Genomic DNA, 14,521 nt, shown 5'->3' with positions numbered 1-14,521 from the left:
CTGCGAAGCTGTTGAAAGAGCAGTTGACCGAATATTTTGCGAATAAAAAACGGAACATCGACGAGCATAGAATTTCAAGATTTTGATTACTTTAAGCGTCCAAAAATCGTTCTTCATTCTCTCGTGAAGGAATAAAACGACGTAATAGCTTCTTCCAGTGCTCCGTACATCTGTCGTTAAGTATGCAGAGAATTTTGAACGGTATTTAACGTTTGATCACTCGAGATTGCGAACCGTTTGCGAATCCTGGCGTCGCCGAAAGCGCTTGGGCGCAGGGCCGATTCAATAATCCAAGAGCGTTATTATAAATAATCCGAGCACGCGAACCGAAGACGGCCTCTCTCGACGCGGATAGTTCGCGCGACGTTAATATGTATCAATTACCCGAATCAACTATGTAGTTCGGAGCTAATTTCAAGATAATCCAAGCGTTTCGCCGTGACTCGCGCGAACAATCGAATTAACAGCGGCATCTACGCGCGAATTTTCGACTGGCGATACTGCGGCAAACAGCTGATTGTGAGCCAACAAAATTGCCGCATGCTACCACACGACGATATTGCTCTAACACGATGTATCAACGTCGCGCTTGCAACCTTGAATCTTGGTTCTCGCGAATTACAGTAATGTCTCCCTTACTGACGCTCAGATTGTCCACTAAAATGAATAATTTGGAAACAGGAGATACGATTATTCGAGCCTTCCGGCTCGTTTTTATAATTATGTACAATTTTTAACTATAAAAATAAACCGCAAGACTCGAATAATCGTATCTCCTGTCCCCAAATAGTCCATTTTTGTGGTCAATCTGGGCGTAAATTAGAGAGACATTACTGTACAGTAATGTCTCCCTAATTGACGCTTAGATTGTGCAGAAAAATGGACAATTTGGGGACAGGAGATACGATCATTCCGACTTTGCACTATGTTTTTATAATCGTTGACAATCGGCAACTATAAAAACGAGTCGCAAGGCTCCTCTTCCCAAATTGTCTTCCGAAATTTTTGTGGACAATCTGAGTGTCAATTAGGGAGACATTACTGTACAGAGCTACGTCGATCGCAGCTTCAAACTGTCCCGTGTTCTGCCATAAAATTTTTGATCCCGATCAAACTACCGTGCGCGGACGTTCTCTTGTAAAAAAGAAGATGAGTTTCGAAAGATTCCGCGAGACGATAACGCAGCCTTTAATGCCGAAACTTCCGGATGTGGCCGCACGGAGAGCTTGTCCCGCCGCCTCGTTAAAATTGCCAACGGTGAAATGAAACGTGTCGAAAAAGTTCTGTAACTTTGCGGCAAAGAATACGTAAGTCCTGCGGATCGATAGGAAGCATTACACCTGCGTCGTGACTCATTCCTTCGCAATGTTCTTGTATTGATTTAGAAGACGCGCGCGAGGCCCGTTTTTAGGCAAAGTTCTGCTCGAAATACAGTAATTTCTCTCTAATTGACGCTCGTATTGTCTACAAATATAGACAATTTGAGAACAGGAGATACGATTATTCGAGCCTTGCAGCTCGTTTGTATAGTTGTTGACAATCGATAACCATAAAAAACGAGCCACAAGGCTCGAACAATCGTATCTCCTCTTCCCAAATTGTCCATTTTTGTGGACAATCTGAGCGTCAATTAGAGAGGCATTACTGTAGAAGCTAAATGAACGTGACTTTCGAAATTTGAGTTATACAGCGGTCTCGCTATGATACAGTGCAGTTGCAAAAGGGTAGTCACATCGAGTAAAACGTCTTTCGTTTCGTTGTACATCGATCTGGCAAGCGAGGCGTTCTGTCAAACCGGAGTACCGCACTCGAGGGTGAAAGCGATACTAAGCCAATCGTTTAACCTTACACCTATATTTATACTGCTCGAACACTTTCGCCGCCACGATGAATGCCTCGCAAAATTTCGCACGATTAACCCTTCGCGCTACGATTTCGTTCGCGACTGCGTTAATTGCTACTTCTTTGCTCTTAATAATTTCCTTAGTATAGTAATGTCTCCCTTACTGACGCTCGGATTGTCCACTAAAATAGATAATTTGGCAAGAGGAAATACGATTATTCGAGCCTTGCGGCTCGTTTTTATAACTGTGGACAATTTATAACTATAACAATAAACCGCAAGGCTCGAATAATCGTATCTCCTGTCCCCAAATATCCATTTTTATGGTCAATGTGGGCGTCAATTAGAGAGACATTACTGTACGGTAATGTCTCCCTTACTGACGCTCGGATTGTCCACTAAAATAGATAATTTGGGAAGAGGAAATACGATTATTCGAGCCATGCGGCTCGTTTTTATAACTGTGGACAATTTATAACTATAACAATAAACCGCAAGGATCGAACAATCGTACCTCCTGTCCTCAAATTGTCCACTAAAATGGATAATTTGGGAAGAGGAGATACGATTATTCGAGCCTTGCGGCTCGTTTTTATAACTCTGGACAATTTATAACTATAACAATAAACCGCAAGGCTCGAATAATCGTATCTCCTGTCCCCAAATATCCATTTTTATGGTCAATGTGGGCGTCAATTAGAGAGACATTACTGTACGGTAATGTCTCCCTTACTGACGCTCGGATTGTCCACTAAAATAGATAATTTGGGAAGAGGAAATACGATTATTCGAGCCATGCGGCTCGTTTTTATAACTGTGGACAATTTATAACTATAACAATAAACCGCAAGGATCGAACAATCGTACCTCCTGTCCTCAAATTGTCCACTAAAATGGATAATTTGGGAAGAGGAGATACGATTATTCGAGCCTTGCGGCTCGTTTTTATAACTCTGGACAATTTATAACTATAACAATAAACCGCAAGGCTCGAATAATCGTATCTCCTGTCCCCAAATATCCATTTTTATGGTCAATGTGGGCGTCAATTAGAGAGACATTACTGTACGGTAATGTCTCCCTTACTGACGCTCGGATTGTCCACTAAAATGTGAACAATTTGGGAAGAAGAGATACGATTATTCGAGACTTGCGGCTTGTTTTTATAATTGTGGACAATTTATATGTATAAAAATGAACCGCAAGGCTCGAACAATCGTATCTCATGTTCCAAAATTGTCCATTTTTGTGGTAAATCTGGGCGTCAATTAGAGAGACATTACTGTAGATCGAGGCAATTTTTGTTTCTCGTACTTCTTCGCGTCCACTTTCGTTCCTAGACTTCGCTGACAGAATGATCGAATTTCGTTTCGATTTAAATAATGGGAATAACGTTCATAATGCAAGGAGTTATAGTACTTTATTCAGTTAAATTAAAATTGAACCGACCAGTTGTTTGACGTGGACTATTCTCCCAACATTCGTCCCAATAAAATTAGGAAACGTTGGTATTTGTGACAAGAAAGAGTAGTTGCAATTTGAAACACCGAAGACATTCGAAGCATTGGAAGAATAACATATTATTAATAACTAATATATTATTTTCATTGGACTGAACGTTGCTCTTGTTACTCGTACCGGGTGCACAGTAATGTCTCCCTAACTGACGCTCAGATTGTGCACGAAAATGGATAATTTGGGGAGAGGAGATACGATTATTCGAGCTCGTTGCGGCTCGCTTTTATAATCGATGACAATTCGTAACTCTAAAAACGAGCCGCGAGGCTCGGATAATCGTATCTCCTCTTCCCAAATTCTCCATTTTTGTGCACTATCTGTGCGTCAATTAGAGAGACATTACTGTAGTTTTGTATTGCATAAAAATCGCGAAGAGCGTACATCAGCGTAAAAATTAATTTTCAAATCATCGCCGCGTGGCTGACGCTGCAGTCGAAGCGTTTAAGTATAAAAATCCTATCGGTATGAAAGCGATCAAAGGCGTCAAATGAAGACGACGGAAATGTTCACGTATTTCTATGGAAATTTTCACATCGATAACATTCAGATAATATTAGGTTAATATTAGGTGACTATTAGGTTAATAATCGCGTTCGATTCAAGAACTTGAAGAGCAAAGCGGATTCTCATTCGCATTCCGCGACAGGGTTTCGTATTCGATTCTCTCTGAAGACGGTTCCTTCTTAGATCTCCCTGGATTCTGTCGCGATCGATTCGTTTCACGATGCAAATATTGTGAAGCGACAAGCAGCGCTTACTTCAATGAGACGATCTCGCGATTGAATAGCGTTGAAACTAGATCGAAATACGCGTGTCTCCCGAATCGGTATTTGTTTCGCGGATAGAGCATTATCGCGTGAAACAACGGGTGAAATACGTTGCTCCATTCTTATCTTGAAATATGCAACGCGAGGCGAAGGGTTCCCGGGTTAAGTAGTTCCTTCAGTTTTCGTTGCAAGTGCACTCAGAGTATCGAGTACATAAATGAAGACGCTAAAGGGGTCCGAGTCATTTTCTCTCCGTTAACGAATATTTTTCAACGGAATTTCAAGTATCCTGCGACATTCGCAAGTGCTGTATTTTAACACTTAGCCAACCGAACGGGGAGATCTTCCCGTTTGACGACCGAATGGATGATTAATGAAACATTAAAAATGATTGCTCAATTTTATTAAGATTTGCAAGAGGTTCGAATGCTGAAGAAGTAATCGATGCCATATAAGTTTGCTTCATAATTTTTGTTTAATCGAATGAAATATTTTAATTTTATGAAAATCTTTGAGCTTTCTAGCGCGGTCGTGGAACTGTTAATAGTCAAATCTTTTAAACAATGAAGTACTATAAAATCTACATTTGAGAGAGTTTTGATCATTTGGAGCGAAATGCGCTCGATTTCCGAATTCATTCAGAATAGTTCACAAAATTTGAGACGATGCTTTTATATTTTTCAAGATTATGTAGTATGTAAAAAATAATATGTAAAAAAAGGGATACGAGAAAATCTGTAAAGAATTATTATGAATATATTTAGAAATTAGTGAAATGAACAAATAATGATTATTTAAAACATCTTATATAATGTGACGTTTTTTTTTAAATTTATTTTGCTGGTTTTATTTGTCGTTAATCGTTTCCTAAAAGGCGAAGAAAATCGGTTCTGCCTTTATTTACTGTAGTTGATAAATATTCGCAACGGAGGAATAGAATTCCTTATTAATTTTGAATAGCGCGCATATCTGGCAGATCTTATTTGCAATCACGGCTCCGCTTCGATATCACACAAGCAGTTACCGAACGTCAGAATCCATACAATCTTAATCAACAACTTAACCTTTTGCACTCGGTGAACTCTCTCTCTCTCTCTCGCTCTCGCTTTCTCTCTTTCTTGCTCTCGCTCTCTCTCTCTCTCTCTCTCTCTCTCTCTCTCTCTGATCAGCGAATAACAGCACGAACGTATTTGTTGGTGGACTAGTAACTGATGCTTGAAATAGAACATAAAATAACCTCGGAAATAATCACAATAATTATTATCAAACGAATGGTAAAAAACCTTCATCTCCTTCGACATGTAACGTTTATCAAAACTTCGGTGATCCGATGCGATTTATATTACTCGATCGAAATAACGAGCGCAATTTATATCAATCGATAAAAATGACGGAAGCATATTCATTCAGATTTCTAGGGATTTTTATCATAGTCTGAGCACAATTTTTTTTACTGTCTCCAGAAGAAACACATTTGTTGCATTAATTCTCCTCGAATGTACGATTACTAGACCGCGGATTTTATGCATTTGTGAGGGAAACGAGCAAGTAACATTTCAAACTCTGCGAGGATCGAACGAATTTTCGAACGTCGACGTGCTATTATTTTCTACCGTTAAAATATACTTTTTCGTTCGGTGAAAAAAATAAGTCCGGCAAGCTGCTGTTAAAAATGGACATGAACGAATCGGCATACCTCTCGAGAAAGCGTTGGGTGTTCTTGGCCCTCGCAGGAAGAACGTTCCGAGGAATAATAATCGCCGTCTCTTGAGGAATACACGTCGCGATCCGGATCGTCTCTTCGACGGTCTGCTACGACGAACGTCGACGACTGTTCCGGTATGAGCCGTTTTCGCTGTCGTTATACGTTGCGATTACGCCGTGCATAGGATAACACCGTGACCTCTCGTCGTTCTTACGTCACCGTTTTCGACGGAGGAGGCTGACGATCCTGGAAGAATTTCAAGCGAAAAGATTCGGCGGAAGTCTCTGACGGATTCGTTTTAACCCTCGAACGGTGGATCGTCGAGTCGATCGCACGGTGGATGCGGGGATCGCTCGAACCCGTGTCAATTAACCAATAATTATCCAACAATCATCCTCAAATAATCATCATCAAGTTTTCCTTCAGCTTGTAAACAGAAATGGACAATTCGAGAAGAGGAGATACGATTGTTCGATCCTTGCAATCGGTAGCTATGAAAAGCAGGTGATTAAAAATCGATAACAATAAAAATAATCGTATCTCTCCTTCCCAAATTGTCCATTTTTATTTACAAGCTGAAGGTAAATTAGGGAGAATTTACTTAAACTTATTAAAATTATCCCTGGGAAAAAGGAACACCCTTTTGAAACGTAATAACCTTTTTTCGAAATTGGCTAAACGACTCGAATTTTTGACTCGACTAAAATGCTTTTCTTAATTTTGCTATTACAATAAATTCTCTCCAATTGTCCCTTAGCTTGTAAATTGAAATGGACAATTTAGGAAGAGAGGATTCGGTTATTATTAATATAATAATATTTAAGTCGAAATGAATATAATATAATAATAACATAATACGATTATTATTCGATCCTCGCGACTCGTGTTATCGTTGTCACACAATCGGCGACTATAAGAAGCGAGACTCGAATACCCGTATCCCCTCTTCCCAAATTCTCCATTTCTGTTTACAAGCCGAGAGATAATTGCGATAAAAAAAAAAGAAATAAAAGACTCCCGTTTTCTAGCTTCCTTATCTGAGTCCGTGACCTCAAAGTACCTATTTCCTCAGGGGATGCATGTTTATATACATTCTGACATTTGAACGCATAACTTCATTTTCGTATCGTTTCGATCATGCTCGCGTTTGCATGTTTGCATCAATTAATATTGAAATTAACATCGATCAGACTCGGAGTCGTCCTCGCCGATTCAGCAACAAAATTTTCGTATCAGAAAATGGAATGAATTGAACGACGCGAATTGAAAAGAAAAATTGATTCATGCACGAAGAATAAACGCGATTGCATGTTTACATCAATTAATATCGAAATTAACATCGATCAGACTTGGAGTCGTCCTCGTCGATTCGTCCACGAAATTTTCGTATCGGAAAGTGGAACGAATTGAACGAAACGAATTGAAAAGAGAAATTGATTCACGTACGAAGAATAAACGCGATTGCACGTTTGCATCAATTAATATTGAAATTAACATCGATCAGACTCGGAGTCGTCCTCGTCGATTCGTCCACGAAATTTTTGTATCAGAAAATGGAACGAATTGAACGAAACGAATTGAAAAGAAAAATTGATTCATGCACGATGAATAAACGCGATTGCATGTTTGCATCAATTAATATTGAAATTAACATCGATCAGACTCGGAGTCGTCCTCGTCGATTCAGCAACAAAATTTTCGTATTAGAAAAAGGAACGAATTGAACGAAACGAATTGAAAAGAAAAATTGATTCACGTACGATGAATAAACGCGATTGCATGTTTGCATCAATTAATATTGAAATTAACATCGATCAGACTCGGAATCGTCCTCGTCGATTTGTCCACGAAACTTTCGTATCGAAAAATTGAACGAATTGAACGAAACGAATTGAAAAGAAAAATTGATTCACGTACGAAGAATAAACGCGATTGCACGTTTGCATCAATTAATATTGAAATTAACATCGATCAGATTCGGAGTCGTCCTCGTCGATTCGTCCACGAAATTTTCGCATCGAAAAATTGAACGAATTGAACGAAACGAATTGAAAAGAGAAATTGATTCACGTACGAAGAATAAATGCGATTCAAGTGTTACGTATGGTCGCGCATCTATAGACGTGGGTTCGTTTCGACCCCGCATTCGCCGCGCGAAGGTTAAGACGTACGGTTGAACGGCGATTTCAGATTCGCGTCGAAGCCTTGAATTGATTTCGTTTCGACAAAACTGGCGACATTAGCCACAACAGCGGAAAAAAAAGAGGAAGCGCACATCCTCCTTAGCTGCGCACGATGTGAATAATGATGCGCGACACGTTGCACAAAAGTGCATTATGCTGATAACCTCTGTTTGAGCCACATGATACAAGCTTCATAAATAGCCCCCGCGATTCAACGATATAATTGCTCCGAGATCTCGTTGTTAATTGTATCTCGACCGAGCGCTCAAGAAAAAAGAAAGCTGTCCCTTCGTTATTGTAATTGTCGCTTAATTGTATTTTATCAGATGCAGTCTAACAACGTTAACTCGAATACGCTACAAGTGTAAATTAGTATTATAATCTTGGCATCGAGCATTGTCCATAGAGATAGTAAACAATAAATGACCCAATTTACACAAATTTTAACAATTCTTCCGACATAATTGCCTCTTCCATGCACGGTTCTTGTTCCCCATGCAGTTAAGCGACGTAGGCGAAGCATCTATACAGGGTGTCCCAAAACTGTCTCGCAATCCGAGAATGGAAGGTTCCTGAGGTAATTTGAAGTAAGTTTGTCCTTGGCGAAAATGCGATCCACGGCTTTGTTTACGAGTTATTAACGAAAAAGAGTGACCAATGAGAGGTGAGATATGCAGGCGCAAGGCGGCCGAGCCGATGACCGGAACTGGGTTTCGTGCGCTCATTGGCTCGGCCGCCGAGCGCTAGGCGAGCTCGCCTCTCATTGGTCAGCGTTTCTCGTTAATAATTCGTAAACGAAGCCACGGGTTGCATTTTCGCTGAGGAAAAAGTTACTTCAAATGATTCCAGGAACTTCTCATTTCCAGTTTGCGAGATATTTCATAACCTTGACATAACCTGGCCTCTCATTGGTCAGCGTTTTTCGTTAATAATTCGTAAACGAAGCCACGGATTGCATTTTCGCTAAGGAAAAAGTTACTTCAAATGATTTCAGGTACTTCTTATTTCCGGTTTGCGAGATATTTCATAACCTTGACATAACCTGGCCTCTCATTGGTCAGCGTTTTTCGTTAATAATTCGTAAACGAAGCCACGGGTTGCATTTTCGCTGAGGAAAAAGTTACTTCAAATGATTCCAGGAACTTCTCATTTCCGGTTTGCGAGACAGTTCTGGGACACCCTGTATACGCGAAGAAGCTAAAACATACATGTTCGATTCAGTCGAAACAGATTTCAAATTCATGAATATAAACACCTTTCGCCGGTATCCAGTAATCGTCACAAAGCACGCAGTAATAGAATGCATTAATATCCAGGCCAAGCTTAAACGCAAGCTTCGAACGCGCACACGTGTTTAGGTGACTATACGCAGCCTACACACGCGCACACACGTAAACACTGTTCTATAAAGCTTTCGAATAATTCCTAGCGACAACACACCGACGACTGTATAATCTGCTATTGGTGTTCTTCTATGCATTCGTAATTAAATAACCTTTTCTTTGCCCCATTTTGCCACTGCAATTTCTGTGACATATATTTTCTGAAATACTTTGCAGACAAATACTTTGCAGCAAATACAAATACTTTGCAGCTGTACAGTAAATTCTCTTTGACCTTCTTTCTTCGATCTTTGCGTCCCATTTTTATAGTTGTTGGCAATCGGTGACTACAAAACTGAGCCGCGAGGCTCGATTAATCGTGCCTGCTCTTCCAAAATTGTCCATTTTTGTCTACAAGCTGAGGGACAATTGGAGAGAATTTACTGTACTTTTCTAACTATTATTACATTTATTAAATCGAGAATTGGTGACAGGACAATGAAAAGTGGCATTGTTAATGTTAAATTCGTGTTCGAGGTAAATTCGAAAAATTTATGAATAATAATACATTATTCGTCTATTAATGACAATGAAAAGCGGCATTGTAAACATTAAATTCGTGTTTGAACTAAATTCGAAAAATTTACGAACAATAAATCAGTCATCTGTTAATGACAATGAGAAGCGGCATTGCAAACACTAAATTCACGCTTGAATTAAATTTGAAATTCGAAAAATTTACGGGTACTAAATTATTCATCTATTAATGACAATGAAAACACTAAATTTATGTTTGAACTAAACTCGAAATTCGACAAATTTTCGAACAATAAATTAGTCATCAATTAATGACAATGAAAAGCGTCATTGTAAGCATCGAATTCGTGTTTGAACTAAATTCGAAAAATTTATGAACAACAAATGATTCGTCTGTTAATGCTGGAAAGTTGGTCGTCGGTTCTGGTCGGGAAAACTGCTGGATCGGAGATCCGAATAGAAAGGAAGCCTTAATAAAAAAGGAACGACTGTTCGCATGCAAGACGATCGCGGTTCCCTAGAATTAACTGGATTGGTTTGCATTGGGAGTCCGTAGAGCGGAGCTGTGTTCCCGTGGAACACAATTTAACGAAATGCCTGGAATCACGGGCGAATCACGAGCGAATCACGAGGCGATTGATCGACAGGTCAATATGGGCGACGATCGGTAAAACGGCTCGACATCTCTCATGCAAATGTTTACATAAGCGGAGATGACACAGTCCCTTGATGTATGAGATGCATAATGGAAAATACTATTGGACGGTGTCGTGCAGCAAGGCATAATGCGTAGCGAGGCTTCTGTGCGAACTTCTTTCGATAACCGAACCGCGAAACGAAAAGGAATCGATCCTAAATCCTTCGACAATTCATAGAATTGTTATCTGCTGTACGAAACTAACAGCAACATTGCAGACCTTAGAAGTAAACAATGAAGTTTGCTTCCTCAACGCTAGGTTCACAGAACCCGTCGAAATGACGGGTCACTAATTTTTTAATTTACGATCATTCAGATTGCAAAGATACATTTATGAGTTATAGTATAGTTACTCAGTATAGTTTACAAATCGGCCAAAAGTTTGGAATCGCTTGCTGATTTCTGTCAAGATCGAACATTCTTATACATTCTGCGCTGTTAATATGCAGTAAATTCTCTCTAATTGACCAAAAATTGGAAACAATCTAATTGGAAACCTAATTGGGAACAAAAATGGACAATGTTTGCATTTTTACAAGCTAAGGGTCAATTAGGGAGAATTTACTGTACTAGACACTAACAAGAATGTATAAATTGTAAAATGTAAAATTTTCAGGTATTTAATTGTATGGTTTTATTGAAGATAATACTGTGTCGATTATAATCTCAATTTAAACGAATGTTAATCGTGAACTTTCCTAGCACGTAAAATGACAATCCGATTTCGCTTTATATAGGGCTACTCGATTCTTTTGCTTATCCAATGAAAGTCGAGAACTATGATATTAGTCCCTGATTAAATGACGCTGACACCGCGAAGAAGTATGAAAGCCACGTTTGCCTTACATTATCATTCTCTCGCTGACGATTGCATTATAATCCCAATTTAAAGTAACGTTAATCGCGAAAATTCTCCTAACACGAAAAATGACAATCTGTTTTCGCTTTGTATACATATATATAGAGCTACCCGATTCTTTTGTTTATCCAATGAGGGTCTAGAACTACGGTATTAGTCCCTGATTAAATGACGCTGACACCGCGAAAAAGTATGAAAGCCACGTTTGCCTTACATTATCATTCTCGCTGGCGATTGCATTATGATCCCAATTTAAAGTAACGTTAATGGCGAACTTCCCTATCACTAAAAATGGCAATCTATTTTCGCTTTATATATATGCCCGAGTCTTTTGTTTATCCAATGAGAGTCTAGTACTACAATACTAGAAGCCGATTGGTTGACGCTGACACCACGAAAAGGTATAAAAGCCACGTTTGCCATACTTTATCATTCTCGCTGACGAACGCGTTCAACCGAGATCGGCACTTAAAATTGGCATAATCGCTTCAGATCAGTGTTCGAAACTAGAAGTGCTATTATCACACCCAGAAAAGAAGATTATTCATCGCGGAGTATTGCAAGCAAATTGAATCTGTCACACAAGGGAGTTCACAGTTCAAAACTGTTTTCCTCGAAACTCGCGGCGATTCCAAACTTTCGGCCGGCGGTCTATGTTACTTGCGACAAGTGTTCCAATAACACTCGTTAGAGATCAAAGTATAAATAAACTCGTTGTTACTTTTATAAATATAAAACCGCTGTTCTTCGCGCGCCGCAAATCTAGCGTTAACAACGACGCGTTCCTATTTAAAGTACTCGTTGACACCGGACGCATTGACGGCCAAAATTGCGGCACCTGTTGCTTTGGAAAATTTAGGCAGGTGGCATTCGATGATTCCTGAAAATATCAATGCCCGAAGCAACGGCTGAAAGCTGAACCGCTTAGTTGAAGCGATTTCCGAAGATGAAATCTACAGGTTTCCTTCTCTTGCAAAAAGAAGGAAGAAAACGCGGTACACTTAAGGAAACGTGCTTACGAAACAAAGAACGCGAAAATGGTTGACACGCAAACGATTGTTTACGTCCCAGCCGAGGGTGTTAACAGAATTTTCAAGCCACCGAATTAATAGTAAACTCGGATATTTGTAGGTTTCGTACTCTCGCGTGGGCTTCGACGCCTTCCATAAATCAAGGCACTGGGAATACGCGTAATGCCATTACTCGCAATCAATGAACACCAAAGCGAACGTGAAATGCAAGAACGCGTCTCCGGCTCGCCGACGTTCGTTGAAACGTTAGTGGATGGACAACATTCGGTAGATAATACCGTAATGATCGGACGCTGGCTGGGCTCGCACTCGACGCTGCTCCCGCGCTCTCTTGAAAGAAAATCTCGAAGAAAACGATTCCACGGATAAAATATCTGTTACATACGTCCCATATATCCCAAATATCCCATATATCTACCCCATATATTCGTGGTTAAAACGAAAGAAGCCGCGATCACATTCTCGTCCACTTCCGCGACATCGCCGCGCTCAAAGTTCTGATCACATCCGATCGCTTCGTACCAGCAGCGCGTCAAATTCCACAGCTCCCATAGCTCGTTCTAGTCTACAGAATTTACGTGTACGACGTCGTCGCCTACAGGCGATCTCGACAGCTCAAATTTTCGGAAATTGCGATTCGCGGCGTTTTTTCTCGCGGCCGATCTCTGCGATCTCCGAGCACCTTGCCGTGGCAATCGCGTTGCAACAGTCGCGCACCCCGTTGCAAAACGACCGAATCCCGAACGTACGGTCAGCTGGCCTCTCCGCGGTACGCAACAATTGCACACGCAGCCTCGTCCCGGCGAAGGCGAGTGCGAAGGCCGAGAAGGTACGAGAAGCCCGAAAGCGCGGGGTGAAAAGCGACAGGCCGCGGAGCGAGGCGCGGAGCAAGTCGAAGCCGCGTGAAATTGATCCGAAGGCGAGCCGTCGACCACGATGAAGAAAACGTGCACAGAAAACTTCACAAAAGCCGGGGGGAGACGACACTTCCTCTGTTCGAGGGCCATGCGTGACAAAGCCGATTCGGTGCGGACGCCTGTGCGAGGCGCACGTGAAACGGGCGCCGTGCTGAATTTCGTGCGGACTCGAAAATACCATCGATACGTACACAGTTCATAGCGCGAAGAGATTCCGGACACCGTGGTGCGTTCTGCGGAGCAGAAGAGGGACGAGAGGACGCGGGGACCAGCGGCTCTCGGGTCTCCGCCCCGGATGCAGCAGGTTCGTTCACGAGGATCGCATGCAATTTGCGTCGGCGGCTCGCTGTCTACGACGGATCTCTCGATCACTGCACCACCAGCATGGCGACGGACGATCCCACGACGGGGTAGGACGACGATGCGTTGCTCGCAGGTGCAGTGATTGCGACTACGCTAGCGTCGGAGAGCGTCGGCGAGCGTCGCGGCGCAGTCCGCCGAGCGCCGCCCGAGCCGCGCAATCGGATACGGGAGGACTGCGGATCCAGGTCGATCAATATGATGGGTCAGCAGTCGTTGCCTCGTGCTCGCGTTGCCGCAACCACGAAGAGAGCTGCCGGAGACACGGCACGAACCGAGAGCCGCCACGTTTGCGCCCTCCACGCTTTCCACGGAGCCGAACTTTATTTTCGAGCTGGCCGCACGTGTCTGCTATATACCGCCATCAGTTTCCTCGGTTTTTCGTCGATGATCGTCGTTGCTTGACGCGCCACGAGTCTTCTAGCCTCCTCGTCGGCGATTTTTGAGTCACGAGGTAGCCGTTTTATGCGGTTTACCTCGGTAAACGGCTCGTTGTAGATTGACGTTTCCGGGACTTCCAGAGTTTTTGCGAAAAATTGATCCACCACAAAATAATCTTGGATTTTTGACCGATTCTTGAAAATTAGTGCGAGAAGGATACTGAGCTTCTTGTAGATTTTTGTTCGGGGTCGTTTGAATGTTAATGTCTGCGGAGCTTCTGGGTTTCTGGCAATTTTTGAGTCGCGAGGTAGAGGTAATTTTGGGGTTTGAATTCTTGCATGCTGTTTGAGAACAGCTGCGATGAGATATTGGTTTTATCTGCTTTTTCGATGATGCTTGTT

At 41.6% G+C, this 14,521-nt stretch overlaps 1 protein-coding gene across 2 annotated transcripts in view; it reads right to left on the bottom strand.

Annotated features, from left to right (window-relative positions):
• Positions 1–13,817, bottom strand: part of qvr (glycosylphosphatidylinositol-anchored protein quiver) — a 30,180-nt gene extending 16,363 nt beyond the window's left edge. The window contains exons 1-2 of one of the 2 annotated variants that reach the window (XM_033485269.2): positions 13,571–13,817; positions 5,825–6,079 (exon numbers count right to left, since the gene is read on the bottom strand). The gene's annotated coding sequence lies outside the window, so the exon portion shown is untranslated. The remainder of the gene's footprint in view (positions 1–5,824; positions 6,080–13,570) is intronic. The other variant, XM_033485268.2, reaches the window with a different exon arrangement.
• Positions 13,818–14,521: the final 704 nt, after the last annotated feature.

Source organism: Megalopta genalis, chromosome 7, assembly GCF_051020955.1.
Source record: "Megalopta genalis isolate 19385.01 chromosome 7, iyMegGena1_principal, whole genome shotgun sequence".
NCBI classification, from domain to species: Eukaryota; Metazoa; Arthropoda; class Insecta; order Hymenoptera; family Halictidae; genus Megalopta; species Megalopta genalis.
This window is presented reverse-complemented; position numbering and strand designations above follow the sequence as displayed.